This window comes from Ambystoma mexicanum, chromosome 3p (genome assembly GCF_040938575.1).
Source record: "Ambystoma mexicanum isolate Mex_15411 chromosome 3p, UKY_AmexF1_1, whole genome shotgun sequence".
NCBI classification, from domain to species: Eukaryota; Metazoa; Chordata; class Amphibia; order Caudata; family Ambystomatidae; genus Ambystoma; species Ambystoma mexicanum.
Window position 1 is genome coordinate 595735070 of NC_090925.1, and position 19417 is coordinate 595754486.

Genomic DNA, 19417 nt, shown 5'->3' on the forward strand with positions numbered 1-19417 from the left:
TACTCAGCACCCTAACCTCTTCATGACGTAACCGCAAGCCAGCACCTAACTGTGAAACATGCATTTATGTAATGGTGTATACTGTTGTTGTGTAATGAGCATCTCCTTTGTTTCTGTATGTCGTCAAGCCAAATAAATATAAATTTAAAAAAATATATTTTACTTATTTTTTTAAAGCACATCTGAGATTTTCTGCTAATCATAAAGTGAATTTCAATGTTAGTGTGACTGCAGCCTCCACTGGTAAAGAAAAATGCTTGTGGTATGGGGTTTGTAAGGCACTGTCCATTTGGATAGGGGTGGGATATAACTAAATTGGACACACTAGGTCATCTCAAAATAGCTCTTAAAGCAAGAACCTGTGCGATGGGGAGAGGGACAGATGTCCAAAATATACATAAGCTGCCCTCCTTGGGTTTATAAACAGGTTTTCGTACATATATAAAATGGCAAGGAGAAATCTATTAAATAAGATTCCCCAGAATGCAGGAGGCTGATGCTAATTGTACATTTAAATGCACCCACCCCTCAATAAATTAAGAAGGTATGCAGGACGAAGCACAAAGTGTGCCCACAAAATAGGAGGACGGGATTTGGTTCATTTTCTGTCAATTTGTCATTGTTTTTCTGTTTTGCGTAAGCGTTGACATGCATGGGAGCTATGTTTTATATAAATAATTGTAATGATCAGGTTTTTATATATAGCTTGTTTGAATATGTTAAAGCTGCTTTTTTATTTTGGGCTTGTTCTATGTGCATGTTATGAAAAACAGGGGACATTTTAATAAATGTTGCTAACTTAATGGAGAAATATGATTAAATTAATAAATAGATATTGATCGAGTAATACTGGTCATTACTTGGTAGGCTTTAAAGATCACTTGACTTGGGCTTCGGAGGTTACCTCCTAAGAATTATTTTTCGCATGTAATTGAAAACAGTGCATTTTAAAGCACCTGAGCCCTGTTGGATTCGTGAAAAATTGGTTTAAAGTGGTTAGGAATACAAACAATACCTTTCTGAAGGATTTGGATCTTATTTTCTCTGATCAAAGGGATTTTACACAATACTTAGTGGGAAACCTTGGTCAAACCTTTGAGCATTTGATGACCACTTCATAGAGGGGTGTGGTGGTGTTAACTAAGTATTTGGATTCATTTATTGGCTTTTAAATGTAGACTTATTAACAGTAATTTAACTGGATTTGAAAATAGGGAAAATTCATTATAAAAAACGTGGCATTCATTTACCTTATCGGCCCATTATCCACGTGCCAGATGGGCAGAGTATCGAACGATGCCAATTTTTCCACTAGACACTATGTAACTATGAATATAGGTGACACTAAAATGAATATTGCCGATAAATATAATGCATGGTGGCATCAAACATAAACCAAACCTCACAGTGCATGCACATTATTTAAGAAAGGAAAGCTGGGTATGCATGCCACTTATTTGTCCATTATGCTCCTACTAGCTGTACCAAGTAACCGAATATGACAATTTTCTCCAGGATACAAACATGGTTCAATTATTTTACTCACTAATATACTTGCCAGCTGGGTAAATGATCTGACGATGATAGGGTTTTAACAATGATACTGCTATAATAAGTAAGGACATTTTGCAAACAATAATTTGCATGGTGGCAACACACACAAATCTTGCATGTATAAAAATAAGCCAGCTGGAATCACATCAGGCTCATAGGCCAAAATGCTCACACAGTCCAGGACTAGCTATATTGCTACTGAGGTCTCATCCCTTCAGCACCTCCATCTAGGCCTCCACACCATGGCCAAGAGCAACTGGCAAGCAACAATTTAGGGTGCCGCAAGCAACATGTTGCTCCCAAGCTACACGTTGGGGATAACTGCTGTAAAAGAACAATAATCAAGAATCCTGAAGCAGAGAATATGTTTCCTAGCAGGGGAGTGTACTGGGAAGCTTATGATGGATTGTGCAAAAGAACTGTAACAGTAATTGAGTTTCCTAGCAGGGAAGTGTACTGGGAAGCCTATGGTGGTTTTACAAGTGAAAGCTGCTAAACAATTGAACCTTGGGGAAGGGAGAAATCTTTTCCATTTAAGAGCTGGAAGAAGCTGTGAACTTTTATTTTTAACACTTCTCATTTGATGCTGATATCCATACACATTATATACAATTAGATGTGAGGGCAAGTATAGGGTTTGGACACAAACAGACATTTGCTTTTGACTTCCTGATACAGACTATCATTAGTTTCAGTTAGGTAGGGAATTCCCACCTTAGCATATGGCACGTTAGGCCACCTTCCAACCTTCTTTTTATTTGTAATAAAATGTGTAGCCCCAACTTCATTCAGTTGTGTGTGTGTCTACTTCTTGATGCCTTCACAGCTCTGAGAAGAAGAGACGAGAGAAGGGAGAGAGCCAGAAGAGGATCTACTTGGCCACGGAGCCGCAGCAGGGAGGAGGACACGTCCTGGAAGAAGATGGAGTCAGTCAACCCCTCCTGGCATCTGGCAGGGACCGCGTTAGAGGTTAGAACTCGAAGAAACGCTGCTCCCAACCGAAGGGCAAAGAGGTGGGAAAGCTCTTCCCTATCTGCTTCAATCAATCGGCTAAGGGAGTTGCCAAGCAGAGGCGCAGGCCGGAACGGTCGCCCACCACCCGTCAGCCACATGGGGGATCACTGAAGCCTGAGCCATACTGAGAAAGAGGCCTGGGATGCTGCCATTGCCAAGGAACACCCAAACACAGAAGGTATGCTGGACATTCACTGAGCCGGGAAGCAGGCAGGTGAACCAGATACCCTAAGCCAGGTGAGCCAACCAGAAGTCAAGGAAGGGTTAGAGTCAATAACAGCCAATGCCAGAGTGAGAATGCCAAAAACCCACAAGGAGCTAATATTGACAACTGCCTATATCGGGGTGACAATCTCCGTACCCCATGCCGGGGTGAGAAAGCCACGAGCCCACGAGGGGCTAACACTGAGAATTGCTGGAACCGAGGTGACCATACCCATACCCACACCCGGATGAGAAGGCAGAAAGCCTACAAGGGGCAGACAGAGAGAGTAGCGCAGAGGGGGTAAAAGCAGCCTGAGAGGCTGGATAGCCCATAAGAGGCTTAGACAAAGAGTACCTCACAAGGGGATGGACACAATTCAGCACACAGTCGGCCTGGAGGGCCAGATAGCCCACATAGGACTAAAAGACAACCGGGAGTAGGTTTGTGATTTGATACAAACTCTTGCTCAGGGCTCCCGAGTTGCATACTTTAGCAAAAGAGAAAGACTTAAAGGACCCAGATTTTAACTCTATTAGATGGCTTGAGAGAAAATACCAAAGACACAAGTGGGTGCGAGTCCGAAACCTGCCACCTGAAGCCAGGCATATTGGGAATCAAATTACTTAGTAAGATGTTTATGTTATTTCGGTTATTAGTAGTAAGACAGGACATAGGATAGAATAGGTTTGGACAGAGGACGGAATTTATATGAGACATCCTGACGGGCAGCATTTTTATTAATTTTCTTTTAAAGTTAGGGAAATCGATCATATCTGTAGGGTTAGTTGAGGTTTTCTTTTCTTAAATAAAACATGTGGAATCATGTCTTCTTGTCCATTTCCTATGTCTGACCTGCCACAACACTCAGTCAGCACCGGTCCCCTCACACTTACAACCCATAGAACCTCATCCACATTCCTCTCAACACCACACACATGTCACCGCCAAAACGCATATGGGACCACATGCTCATCAATACTCATTCCACGTGACTACATGCAGCAGACATTACTGACCTCATCACCACTTACAACAATGGGGTGGGCTTGGAACCTATAGTGGCCTGGGAAATGTTTTTCAAAGTGGCCCATAATACTATGTGCAAGCGAAAGTAGAGTGCAAGCTCAACCCTTCCATGAAGGGTTGGTGTGTTCTCTACCCAAGAAAATGTAGAGAAAAAGGTGTAAAAAGCAAATTTTATAGCACATTAGTCCCTATATGTGTATTCATAATTAGTGAAACATAACAAAAAAAACAGACATAAAACATGTGTTAAGAGTGAGGAATAACAAAGTGATAGCTTTATAATTCTTTGCTGCAAAGGGATTTTGGGGATGAGGCACAATGGAAGGACAGGTATCAGGTTTACTGCAAAAGATGGTGAGTGGAGCAGAAAACTGGTGTTCCCACACAGAAGAGACCCAGGGTATAGAGACCTACCAGGAAATCTCCAGCTTTCCCTGTAGGTCAGTTCCCCAATGCTTACAACTTAGACGCACTGTTTATTACAGAGACCTGTTTCATCCCCACCCCCACACACATCCTGCATGTCCTCATCGCCACAGTTCACAACATCCAACACAAGGAGTGGAAAGAGAAGACTGGTTCAGGGCTCGCTATTATCTATAACACCTCAAGGAATACACCTTCCAGGAGCAACCAACACATGCATCCATGGAACACTTCATTAGCCACTTCTCACTCATCCATGCTCTGCCAGCTACGTTCCACCTGATCTGCGGACAACCGCAAACCAGGCCTTTCTCAGTGAAATCACAGACCTCATCCATCAACAATACAACTAAAATATTCCTCCGAGATCTCAACCACCCGGGAGCCAAAACACCAAGAAAACTTGAGCCTGTACTTTAACTGCTCGACACCATGGACTTCAGGAACTGTTCAAAGAACCAACCTGCAAAAAATGCAACAGCTCAACCTGGTATTCACCATGTCTTCAGCAATCCTTTATCTTCCCTCTCACTACCTTGGGACTGGACAGAACTCAGAGCCATACCCATCCTGCTCTAACGCCCTCCCCCATACCCCGTTGGGGCAAACCTGAACCGACCAAGACACCCCAACACTTTTTCAAGAACATTCCCATGGATGCACCGTAAGAACCCATGCTTGGCCCAGATGACCTGGCCAACTGTTGCTCTATCACGCATCTACCCTCCACTGCAAAGTGATTAAGAAAGACATCACTGCTTTTGACTCCCTCCTACATGACTGCTTCAAGATCATTTCCAAGCCCTGACCTCACGTGCTGGTCGTGGGGTTGCCTTAATCTTCCCTGAGTGGGTTCCTTCTTCCATTTTACCCACCCAGCCCTACTCTTCCTTTGAGAGCCTGGTATGCAAGTTGGTTGTCTCTCCCTCCTCCACCCTGACCATTGCTACCATTTACCGGTCTCCAGGTGCTACCTCCCTGTTCTTCTCTGAATAGGCTGATTTCTGTTCCTCCTTACTTTCAATCACCTCCAATCTGCTCCTCTTGGGTGATTTCAACATCCAATAGGATTCCCCTGGCACATCATCCACTCTTTTTTTTCATTGACCTCTGCACCTCTCTATCCCTTTCCATTCTCCCTTCTGGTCCAATCCACTCTGCTGGACACACTCTGCACGCCCTCATCCACTCTAGCCTCCCTCTCTCATCTCCTTTGGTAACCACTCTTTATTGGTCAGACCACTCTATTCACTCCTCCCACCTGGGTCCCTTTGGCCCTCTGACTGCACCCCCCAAAGCCCTGCCAACCTCATCACAAACATCCGTCCGATGAAACGCATGTCAGCTGCTTCCTTCACTTCCACCATTCTCTTGCCTCCGAGGACCTGATGTGTTCCAAGAATAATAAACAAAAGTTCCTTTCTGCTTGCACGTTGGTTGATGCCTTTTCACCCTTGGATCCCCATCTTCCAGGCTCAGACGCTTCTCGAATATTAGCCTTCCTCTGTCGTGTTCATTACGGCTTTCAACACAATCTCATCTGTGACATTTATGAATCTTAATGTCTTTTTAAACAGTTCACTGTGGACATCCCTCTGCCGGGTGCACTCTAGTCAACACACTATTTATTGTAACGTTTGGCTTGGCCCCCTCTTTATTGGCATCCCTCCGTCGTGTTCACTCTTGCCAACTTTGTCAATCACACAAGTCCTTGAACAGTTCTTACGGTGCGGGATGGGTAGTATACGAATTGTTCGTTTTACAACTGTTCGAATGACAATTGACCTTTTCACAATTGACCGAATTGTGAAGGTCAATTGTAACATATATGTGGGGGGAACCCCCCACAACTCCCACCCAACGCCAAACCCCCCAAAACCCCTATATATTACCAAACCGATATATATATATATATATATATATATATACGGTCAATTGTGAAAAGGTCAATTGTGACCCTTTAAATTCGGTCAATTGTTCATTCGAACAATTGTAAACGAACAATTTGGGTAATACCGCGGAATGCACTTCCCTGAGCTTCACAAGAACCTGCCGGTCAAAGACTTTCGACTATACCAAGGATTCTACTATACCCCTGTATGTTATGTTATGTTATTTTGACCCATTTCTCGCCATTTCCAAGGCCTTCTGGTAACGGTAGTTTCAACAATAGGGTAGTCGCCCAGAATTTCCCGAGTGAGCACCCCCGTGGTGCCTGACTGCCCTATAGCTGGTTTTCCCCTATCCTATTAACAGTTCTTTGTACTTTCTTCAATTAGCCGTTTACTACTTTTGTTCAACACAGTTTGGTTTCTTATCAGCTCTCCCCTCGACTCACCAGCTGTGATGAACCACTTGGCTTTGTTTATCTCTGGAGTCAAGGCCAGTACCACAGTGACAAGCTTCTCTCCCTGGCTTGGTTATCAGTGGAGGAGGGTCCTGTGTACCGTTGACATCTGCTGCAAAACACGCTGGCTATTGTTTGCGCTCTTACGATTCCTTCCGTGGAGGTTTCACAAGCCTGACTCGGAAAGGGCAAGGTTGCTTTTCTCCTTATCACCCTCTCGGTTTGCGCCGTATTTCTCCTCCTCTTGAACTACTGTGTAGAGTTAGCTTTCTCGTCGTGCGGTCTGCCTTGCTCATATTGTGCTCTCGTGCCCCACCTTTTATCCTTGTGGGGAAGGGAAAGCGCTGTCAGGTTTTTGTGATTCTGGTCAAATGCCTGACTTTGCCTGACCCTTGTTCTGGGACATGTCAGGTCAAATGGCTCTGGTGTTTGTCTGTCGTCTTTCGTGGTGTGTGAAAGTGTTTGTGTCAGAAAAGGGGGTAGAGTGTTTGAGTATCCTCTTGGTTAGGATGGGGAAAGGTGTTATAAGAAGGGGGATACCACGTCTCACCCGTCGGTGTCCTAGTTACACTCCCAGAGGACCCCCCATCCAGGTGATCCTCCCTCACTGATCCACCCCCAGGGACTGGATCCAATAGCAATGGCCGTGTCCTGGCCACCTGGATGACAGATCCCCGGGGACTAGTTGGGGAGACACCTTCAGGTTTGTCACATAACCTTCCTCCATGCAATGTAGCCACATTTGTTTCACAGGAGAACCGGGAAAGAAAATCTACATTTCCCTGGGCTTTTCCTTTTAGGTGTTCCACAGTGAATCAATAGGGTTGTAGGTCTAGAAACCATTGCATTACCCGAGGGTTGGAGTCTTTGAGTTGTCTAATTCAAACTAGGGGTGCGTGATCTGTGACAAGTGTGAACCTTCATCCTAAGAGGTAGCATCTAAGATGGATTATGGCCCACATGATGGCCAGGGCCTATAGTTCCAACACTGAGTCATTTTGTACATGGGGGAATATTTTGCGGCTGGTGAATAATATTGGGTGTTCCAATCCATCATAAACCTGGGACAGGACTGCTCCTAACCCTGTAAGGGAAGCATCCCTTTGTAAGATTAACTCTTTAGAAAAGTTGACTACCTTTAGGATCGGGTTCTGGCACAGAGTCTGTTTCAAGGTGTTGTAGCATATCTCATCCTGTCATTCCAATGAAATTTCTGGGGTTCGGCATTCTTAAATGTATCTGTTAGCTGTGGTGTTTTCTACGAAAAGTTGGGAATAAGCCTACGGTAATCTCCTATAAACCCACAAAAGCTCTAAGATCTCTTTTGGTCTTGGGGGTTGGTGTATCTAAGACAGCTTTTACCTTCTCATGTTGGGGCTGTACATTCCCATTCCATGTGAAGAAGCCTAGGTATTTTATGTTGATTGGGCCAATCTGTACTTAGCTGGATTTGAAGTTAGGCCAGCATTTCTGAGGACTTTCATGATGGTATAAAGATGGAAGAGATGGTCCTCCCAGGTTTCACTATAAATGACGATATCATCAATGAAAGCTCCATAGGAATCAGAGTAGGGTTGTAAAATTTGATCCATGAGGCATTGGAAAGTGGCTGGCACACTGTGTAAGCCAAAAGGCAGGGCTTTAAATTGAAATAGTCCTGGCTTTAAGCTCTACCACAAAGCTGCACAATTAAGAGCGATGTTGGAACACTCAACAGACGATTTGAGGACCTACTGATCCTACATAGAAGATGTACATGTTCATCCCAAGAAGGTGAGGGATCTACTGTGGTCCCCGGTCAAGGACCTCCCTTATAAAAATAGGAATCACCCTACCTTTGCGGTTTTATGGGAACTATGGAAGGACGATAGAGGAAATGCATTGCTCTCGTCCTCGCCCTCTCCTTTGTCCTCTCTGTGGGGTCCCCCGTTTAATCTGGGCAGTAGAAATCTGCGTGGGATGAAGGCTTGGTCGGATGCGGGTCTTGAACATGCAGCACAACTCTTCCAACAGGGTGAGTTTATTGAATATCCTAGCTGCAGAGAGGCCATGGGTGACTCCCCGATGTCCGTCTTTGACTATATCCGTTTGAAAGGGATTCTGACTGAAAGTCAGTGGGTTGAAAAGCTGGCCCGTCCTCTGTCGCCTCTTGAGAAAATCATAGTGGACTCCCCCTCCCAGAGAGGCTCATTGTCTAAATTCTATAAGGTCCTAATTACAGCAGGAGTGGAGAGCAGACAGGGGTTCAAGAGGCAGTGGGAGACTAGGTTGGGAGTGGTGATAGAGGAAGCAACTTGGTCTGCCATTTTCAAATCCCTTTTGACAGGGAGCCTGTATACAGTGGCGATGGAGCAAAACTTTAAGGTTCTTCACGCATGGCACCTTGCTCCAGTGCGGCTCGCTAAAATGTACCTGGGAGTGGTACCGGTCTTTCCGAGGGGATGTGGCCAACGAGGTACATGGTTTCACTTATGGCGGGAGCGTCCAGTTGTACAGTCTTATTGGGCTGAGCTCCAGAGCTAGATTAATGACATAGTGGGAATCTCTCCGCCACTTCTCCCTATTGGTTTCCTTTTTGGCATCTCCTCCCTGGACGGACTCCCAACTCTCCTCCCCAGGGTGGTGCAAGCCGTGCTTCGTGCAGGGAGGCTGGCCTTGGCCCAAAAGTGGAAAAGTGCTTTACTGCCGAGGAAATCAAAATTGATGGCCAAGCTTTGGACGATATTCACATATGAGAAGCTCTCGGCCTTGACTCATGATACTATGAGCTCTTTCTTACAAGACTGGATGGTTGTTCTTCTCCACGAGAACTGTGAATCGTTGAGACTATGAATACTCATGAGAAGGCTTGTATTTTATGGCGAATGTCCCTCCCAGTATTTGTCAATCTACTTGTCTTTTCTGTTTGAGCCTATGATGTCATACCATGTGATGCATTGTTATGTTATGTGAACCCTTAGACTCCATTAACATGTGTTGAATTCGGTTGATCCCTGAGCGAGGAGTGGGAGAGGGTGGGGGGGTTATTTTAAGTGCTGACATTGCAATTACTGTTCTAATATATACGGCTTGATTTATTAATCGGAAAAGTTTCGGTAAAATTTAAGTGGGAAACATTTTTGAAATAGTCCTAAAGGCATTGAAAACATGTTTATTCCCTTATCTGGCCCATATACTGGGACTTGCCAGTATCCTTTGGTTAAATCTAGGGTAGATAGGAAGGTGGCTGTTCCGAGTTTATCAATGCAAGGCATAGGATATGCATCGAAGTCCGAGATGGCATTAGCTTTATGGAAGTCTATGCAGAATCTCCAGGAACGGTCAGGTTTAGGGACCAACACGATAGGAGAGGACCATGGGCTTGAAGATGGTTCAATAATATTGTCTTTCAACATTTTGTTGACTTCCTCCGTCACTATCTGTTTATGGGCTTCTGGGAGTTGATACAGCTTTAAATGAACCACTTTACCTTTAGGTGCTCTGATATAGTGGTATGTGCCTTTTACTCTTCCTGGTTTTTCTGAGAATACATTGGGAAATTAGACTACTACGTCTTTTAAATCTTCTTGTTATTGGATAGATAGCTCGAGGGATTCATTCAAAGGTATCTATCTCTTTGGCAACCAGACAGGCTGGTACTTTGGCATGGGTGGCTGATGACTTCTCTTTCCACTCTTTCAAGAGATTTACGTGATACAAATGGATTTTATGTTTTCTGTCCAGTTGGGCTACTTTATAGGTACAGGTTTCTGTTCGCTTTACGATTTCATAAGGTCCGTGCCACTTGGAGACAAGTTTTTCTGAGGTTGGTAAAAGGACCACCCTAACCTCAATCTGGGATGACCTTAAAATGACGGCAGACTCCGCTGGATGCGCTGCACTAATCCTTCTTGACCTATCTGCCGCCTTTGACACAATCAATCACTCAATCCTCCTAGACCGCCTCCACTCCCTAGGAATTCGTGGAACCGCTCTTAAATGGATAGCTTCATTCCTCAAAGATAGGTACCAAATAACGATACTCTCCACCTATACCTCCCAAGCCCGACCAGTCGACACGGGAGTCCCACAAGGAGCATGCCTATATGCCCTCCTGTTCAATCTCTACCTGATCACCCTCCCTCCAATAATTTGTTCACACAACATCCTGTGTTGCAACTACGCTGACGACACTCAACTAATTCTAAAACTAATGAACTCAAATCCCAACTCTCGACCTGACCTGGCCTTCTGTCTCCTCGACATAGAACTCTAGATGACCCAAAGCCACCTCTTGTTAAACCCCTCAAAAACGGAAATCATGGTATGTGGCAACTCCGAGCTTCTTCCGCATCCACTACCCTGGCCATCCGCCATGGGCAGCTCACCAACCCCCTGCAACTCAGTGAAAAATCTTGGATGCACCCTTGACTATGACCTAGCACTCTCGCGCCAAGTCAACAATGTCTCAAAATCCTGCCACTACAACCTTAAAACCCTTAGGCGTATCTTTCCATATCTCTCCTTTCCTAACAGACTCTCCGCAGTCCAATCAATCGTTATATCAAGACTGGACTATGCAAACCCCCTATACCTCGGAATCCACGCGTACCAACTGAATAAACTCCAAAGGGCACAAACGCAGCAGCCAAAATGCTACTTGCGCTCGGCCCAAGAGACCACATCTCCCCAGCCCTTAAGACGCTGCACTGGCTTCCAGTAGCCCGAAGGTTGACTTTCAAAACCTTATGCATCTCCCTTCGAGCACTGCATAAAACAGGACCTCAATATCTTCAAGACAAACTAAAACCCTACCACCCCCCTCGCACCCTAAGATCAAGCTCAGCCGGCCTCCTAGTCATACCTAAGACAAACTCAGTCAGATTAGGCGGATCATCATTCTCAGCCTTGGCCCCCACCCTGTGGAACTCACTCCCACCCCACATACGCCAAACTGAGGATTTAACATCTTTCCGCAAACTGCTGTAAACCTGGCTGTTCCCCTAAAACCAACCGGTACCAAACTAACCGGAACAGACAAACAGCATCTCAACGACACCAACCCAACAAACTACCTGATGCGAGAAATTGACAGCCAATAACCCCGAATATAAACTAGAAAGACAAACAGAATTAAACAAGTAAAGTAGATCAAAATAGTAAAGTGGATAATAAGAATAAATCATAGGGAAACAGTAAGGAGATGTAAACTGCTGAAAGGCACATAATGCATGAGGAGGGAACGAAGTTAATGGCGTGGATGAAATAGTTAGAATGGATGAAGCGTGTTGAACAGATGAATGCACTGAGTGAAAGAATGCATGAGTGGAAGAACAGATGACTACATAGATCGAATGAGTGTGTAAATCGAATGAGTATGTAGATCGGATGAGGGTATAGAATGGATGAACATGTTAAGCGGATGAGCGTATAGAGTGGCTGAGTGTGTAGAGCGGACGAGCGTGTATGGCGGATGAGTGCATAAATACAGAGAAGCGAATAGAACGCAGGAGTGTGTAAACTGATGAATGCACAGAACTTCGGTGACATGAGCTAATATATTGGTATTCTAACCTCTACCCTTTGGAATATATTTGATACCACAAACTCTGTACCCATGTGCACACCCTAATGGTTTGATCTGACATCTGCCCTGCTTGGGTCCTCAGTATATAGGTAGACGTGTGTTGCTTTTTGGGAGAATATATTACTACATAGGATTAGGGCTGTGATGTTGGACCTTGACTGATCAGGGCATGGGAGGGTCAGCTGGATATCAGCATGAAAGGAACTGTAGGGTCTCAGTTGGTGGGCTCTGGCCTGGCGGGGAGAAGGCTTTGAGTGCGCAGGAAGTTTAGTGGAGACGTATGGGCCCTTGGGTTTATCACTTGTCAGTGTCTCACGATATCCATAGAGCACATTCCTCGATGAGAACAGGGCACACGCACAGGTGGCAATGGGGAGGATATGGTGTGGGCTGGCTGAGTGAGGCGCTGTCGATGTGAGAGCTGTATTTGTACAGAGAGATGGATTTTTGGGCCTAGTAGAAAAATGTCATTCGTGCTATTTCCTAATGTGGGGCAAGAACTATAATGTATGTGTTATTTGCAATGGGGTGTGGTCTAACGGAATGTCACGGGGGTGGGCTACGCCTCCCCCTTGGTTATAACATATGTAATGTTTCGAGAGTGACAAAAGAGGGAGAGAGGGGGGCAAGGATTGTCTACTTCCCAACACTAGTAAAATCGCTGTCTCTGTCTTCCCTCTGTCCACCTCGTCCAGCCTTGAAGCACTTGTGCATAGGCGCGTTATACATTCAATATCATATGAACATATTATATCATTACCTTCTGTCATGGCCACAGGCCCCAGAACACAAAAAAACCACACCATCTAGTGATGGGGACAATGGGTCACTTGACTCACTTATGTCCCTTTGAGACCTATAAACACAAGGGACCTGGCTGGACTCAGTCCTGGCGCATTTGGCGCCAGGCTCATATAGAGATGTGAGCAGGAACACTTCAGTGCAGGAGTGCTTTTATTTTACAATAACTTTCCAGGAGCTAAAAGCCTTTATTCCAGAGAATATCCTCATGTGCTGACTCATCGGGTGTGGCTCCCTAGGCCTGGTCTTCATGTGCTGACTCATCGGGTGTGGCAGGCAGGCCGAACCTGGTGGACGTGGCTTCAGAAGCTCATCTATATAAGCTGCTCCATCCTTAAGGTCAGTGCTTGGCGTTACTGTGCACTGACGTGCAACGTGACACTCACCGCCACTTGGACCAGTTTACTTGCCTTTGAAACCAGACGTTCTCCTGCATACTCACCTCCAGGAAACCGGTGCTTCAGAGCTTTATCTGCAGACTCATCTCCTGACATCCAGTGATCTTGATCCCGACGATGCAGCATCGCACTCCGCATCCACGAACTCGGACCCCGTGAAGAAGAAGAAAGACAAGGTTAGAACATCTGTCCTAGGCCCTTGCCGCATTTGAACCCTGCGCGCCCCTATTTAACAACTTACCAGCTACTGTACCGCTGCAGCTTCGTTCCTCATTCCCTCCGGCTGTCGCCTCGAGCTCCGCAGCTTCTGCCGGGCCGGCAACATCACCTGCAAGAGAAGAAAGCAAAAGAGCAAACATAAAAAGTGGAAGGGACAGCAGTACAAGACAACAAACTTTACAATACAACAAAAACAGACGAGAAAAGACAAAGGCAAACAGGAACACTTACCTGAAGTATAGTGGCTAAGTCGCAGCACGACTGGACTACCACGTGCAAGGGACCAGTGAAGGAACTCGGTCCAGAGCATACAAGCGCCCCTGCTGGAAGCAGTAGGACAGAGTGCTCGCCAAAACTAATCAACAGGTGAGCTTTCCATGGACAGCGCATCCCACGGGTACCACGGTTTGGGAGAAGGGATCTGGAAGGGGATCAGGCGCACAAGCTGGCATACTCACGCCCCCTATTCTCCACACAGGAGCAGTCCCGAGCAGCATCACCTATTACCACCAGTCACCACATAAGCGCAGAGGGCGAAGTCGGACCTTAGCGACCTCACCCCCAGGAGGGCTGCAACCGTGCCCCAACGCATCCGCAGAGACCAGGTGAGCATAACACCTTCAGTGTAACTGTTGTCCAAAAATAACTAAATCATTAGCACTATTGATGGTTAAAAAAGTATTCATGATCGTGCAGCATTGGTGGATGCCAGCAATTAGTGTATTTTTCGTGCATGTTTCAAATGCCACGTTGGTCAGCCGGGCTCATCACTCCCATGGAGTGAAGATCACTTTGTGTGATGTTGCTTGTGGGGAGTTCACACCAATGCGTCTTGTACAGGATTTTTTTGTTTGTTTTTGTGGCTTTCCTTCACAGAAACGAAAGCTACCAGGCATACACGCTCTAAACAAGGTTGAATTGTCATTCGACCATGGACGGAAGGGAGGAATGGCCATGGCTTGAGGGACAGAAGGTTGTGAACACCGGCAGAAATTATAACATTCACTATTTTGAAACTGGACATTGTAACATTTACTTTTATTCTATGCAAACCGTTGTTCTGAGCGGACACTCTGCGTTACGCCAAGAGGATGGAACTACCAATATAATGTACATTGAACATTACAACTTTTTTTTGCGATTCGAAACGGCATTTAGGCTGTATGCATATGGAACAATATTTACTAATAATTTATATGTGTGTACAGTTTAAAGACGAATGAGTAAAGGTTTCATTTTCTGACCGCTATTGCTTGCTTACATTGGTATGGGTTGTTAATTGAAGCATACTGTGACGATTATTCATCGACGACCTGCTAACACAACATGTATGTAGGTTAGTGATATCTAAACCACTTCATCCCATGGCATATCAGGGTGTACTATGAATGTTGTATTATTGGATGTGCCAGATGCAGAACATTTTCCATGCTTCCGTTACATTTTTAAACAAGGTAGCAGGCGCTCCTCTCTAGAAAGAACATGGCATGATAACCTGTTATGTGTTTTTTATACACTTTGAGTTTCCGCAGCCATCGCCTTTTGCTTAGTGTACCTTTTACAGATAGGAAATATCCATTTGCATATCAGTCTTTGTCCCGTACACATGGGCAGTTGAGCACTGAAATGCTATGGCAATTCCCTTCTGAACAAGTGTACCTACAGCAACCCCATACATGTGTTTCAGCCTTGTTGGGCCTCATCAGTGAGGTGGAGCAGTGCCTCTCTGAGCACAGTGAGCCATGGAGTCCACGTCTGGGTTCCCCGAGGGAACTTAGGGTCACCAACCCCAGGTTACTCGCAAATAGTCTGATATAATGCCGTCTATGTGTTATTCAATTTTTCCATCAGCTTCCGCATCCCATTGGGAGCTATACATACTCCACAGCGCTAACCTCTCAAGCACTTTGTGGACTCAAACGTACCTCGATTTTTTCTGTGTGTTTCCATTGTTTGTGGTTTGTGTTCATTATTAGGTTTCACCCGGTGCATAATTACAGGGTAAATGGATAAATTTGAATAAAGAATGGCTACTAAAATATATCTTTATTATGATTTCTACACAACTACATTCTGCTATTCTGAGAATGCCATAGTTTCCAGATACCAACAGATGGTTTCTTCAGCCAGCAGTTGGCGATATGCCTAAACGGGTGGATTTCCATTATGGTGATGTGGGACGATCGCCCGGGACCGATATGCCCTTTGGTGGTACCAGAAACAAGAAGCAACCTGTCATCGTTTACGGTCTAGCAAGAAGCTGATGCCAAAGCCTTGCGGTTCAAGGTGCGTCGAATGCGTATCTTCTCCAGAAAGTAACACCGTGTGTCTCATGATAAAGTTTTGATGCTCTAACCCAAGGACATTCAAAAATGTGCACTAAATCAAAATCAGCGGATGTTTTCAGAGCGTTTTTTGTGAAAAAAAGCACATTATGTATTGCAACATATTGAGGTTTCCTTTAAAAATAGTGTTTTCTATTGCGATTTGGGACGCGTTGTGCTCTCAAAGGATGTCTACGTTGATATTCCGGGTTTTGCCTCAAATGACGTTAAGACGTAGGTGATGACTGGGCGCATTTGGCTACGCTGCCCACTAACGTCATGAAAATAGGTTGAGACTATTTCTAGGAATAGTGATGTCAGCTTCAGGGGCGGGTGATATGATTTAGTGCCGCAGGGGCACTTGAATTTAGGGCGATCGATCCACGGATAAGATTAGCACATTATGGCTGCGCCCGACATGTTGATTTTGCATTTGTAAAAGTGAGGAAAACTAAGGTATGGTGCATAGGAAATGTTTTTACGATCAATCACAGTTTGCTTAAAACCACGTGCCCGAACGCTCAGGACAATGACATTTTTGAGCGCACTATTTCTTTAATATTTGTAAAGATTTTATTTTTCATTCATGCTTGCAAATTCCAGTCATATTACCAGCAGTTTTGTATCTACAATTGACATTCCAATTTGTACAGGTATCTTATCCAACCTTATGTTACATGGTTTAAGCGAACATGAGATTGTGTGTGTATTTAATATTTGTATGTATTTTAATGTGTTCTCATTCCCATGCCACCTCCTTGTTGCCCTGTGGGCGCTTTGAAACAGAATTTACTTTCTGTATAAGCGCCTAACAAGCGAACAATACATAAATAAAGATGTCACGCAGTCCACCACGTCCAGTGTGGCTTTGTTGAGGAAAGGAACACGGCGATGAATTAGCATTGCCTGCACCACATTGTGTAGAGGGTGGGGGATGAACAAGGGGAGCTAGCGGTAGTGGCCATAGACACAATTAAAGCGTCAAATCCGTGGAGTAGGAATGGCTGTTCCAGGTGCTGATCAGGAAAGTGTAGGTCCGACCGTGCGGAAATGGATAGTACTCATGTACCAGTGCCCACTAGCCAGGGTGAAAACAGGCCAGGAAGTCTCTCCCAGGTGGCCACTAGAAAGGAGCACACGGCATGGCTGTGCCCTGTCTTCTTCGCCCTGACCTTCCTTAGGGACCAATTTCGAGACGCTGGATTATGGTCCACAGGCGAGCGCAAGTCATCTCCCTATATGCAGGCGATGTCCTCCTCTGCATCCACACCCTTATTTGGCACATAGGCTATATGCTAGAAGTAATGACCAACTATCAGGATTCCGCATTAAGCAACATAAATTGGTTGCATTCCCACAAGGCTCCTTGAGGGGGAAACCACAGGCAGACCTGCCAGAGGTGTGCCTGCAACAGGAGACAGAGTCCTTTAGGTACCTGGGCATACAGGTGCACCACAACGTTGCAGACACGTTTCAGTACAACGTGGGTAGTGCAATGATGGATTTATAGGACAAGATGGGGTCTGTAAAATGATATTTTTTGCCACGATTCTTATACTTCTTAACAAACATCTCATTACAAAAGTTAGGTGTGGGGGCTATCTCCCTGCGACAAAAGATCTCTTGGTCAAGAAATAGTTGAGTCTGTCACATCCACTGAGTAATATAAGGCACACTCTTTCCTTAAGTTTGATTTATGTTTTCTAAAATTAGTACTCTTAAATTGTGCCAGCCATTCAATACATTTTTCAAATATTTTTTTCCGGAAACCAGTTTTTGATCATGAATTTGCAATTTATTTGTGAATTAAGTAAGTGCCCATATGTGTTGACACGTGTTTCGGCCACCTAGGCCTTTTTCAAAACTGGGCTCAATGTTACTACACTTTCATAGCTCATTTGAATAAATAATATTCTGTATCACTTACATTCATTGCATGTATGTACAAATTATTGGTTATGTGGACAGACAAAAAGGAATTGGTGTTAGGTAGGATTGGTAGGAAGAGAGAGACAGTACGATACGTCATTAATTACACCGTTCTTTTGATTACAAATAGCTTTAGATATACAAATGTCTAAAGTATTGTCTAAAGTACTTTGATGTCCAAGGGTTTGGTGTGCTTTATTAATGTAATAAATAAATAAATAAATAGCGATACACATAGCGATAGCATTCTTATGTTTACTACATGTCATTGTTGCTTATTTATATTTGTTCTGTCAAGACATTCCCCAGGTGACTTCCACGAGTAAGTCATCTCATATCTCTTTATTCCAACAAGATTGTTAAAAAATCAAATTTACTTAGAATTCATTACATTTATTCATATACTACAAAATCCGCCACCCTTAGTGACATTTCCCCTTTCAAAGTGACCTTCGTCACCAATATAAAGCCTTTAACAATGTCCCTATAGAGACTGTTACTCACCACCATCATCCTTTAGATTTCCTTGTAATTCTTTGTTACTTAATTCATTTCAGAAAGGATAATTCCTCCATCTCATATCAGGGATAGTTCCCTAGGTCCTGTGAAATATTTTCAAGTTTATCTACCTATTCAATTAAGAGAATCTCTATCTATTCATTACTTAAGTACTCCAGCTGATCATAAAAAGTCCCTCTACACCTTAATCACTGCTTGGTTAAGTCTCCTTTCTCCCATACTACACATTCACTATTCATATTGTCGTCCTTTTTTGAAAAAAAAAACAGGCTGCCCAAGTGACTTGAAAACTGCCTTATATCATTATGTTTATTTTTATCTTCGGTTCCTTCATGGGCATCGTGAAACCCCCGTGATAGCAGTTACCTCATCCCTTTGCCAAAACCCCCCAACAGTGCTTACCTGATTCTCCTCTAATGAGACGCCTCAAGCATCCTGCATGCACATTCGCGCCGCGGATGCCATTTCAGGTGGCTTAAATGCCCATAAACAAATTATGACGTTGCACGTTTTACGTGCGACATCATCACGTACCCGCGGCCATGTTATGGGAATGCTCACTGTAATCCCAAGCTCCACGCTTAGTAGGCGGTAGTAGGGGGGCAAAGAACAGAGGAGGATTCAGATGCCTTGGAACTGCAATGGGGCACCCTACTCAATAACATTCAAACCTCACTGGATGATCTCCCCCCTTGAAAGATGGGGTGAATGAGTCTGAAATAGTGAGTTAAATTAAGTACCTATAGTCCAGGGCCACTCCCGTCCCCTGCATACCTATAAATACTGGCAATATCTAGGAGCCAAAATGTATTCAAGAGTTAATGAATTCATTCAATACTTGATCTATTACCATTAATGAATTGATTAGTTGATTATATTCAAAAATTGAGCAAAATAGTAGTACTTCATATGCTATTAGCATTTATTACTGGATTTTATGCATTGTTATCATACATGCACCTCATAACATATTCTTAATCCAGTTACAAATATTTTTCAAATATTTTTCACACTTAAATACAAAACACACAAAGTTTCAAAACACATCAATTCCAAAGATTCAATAAAAAGCTCAACGCATTTCGAGAG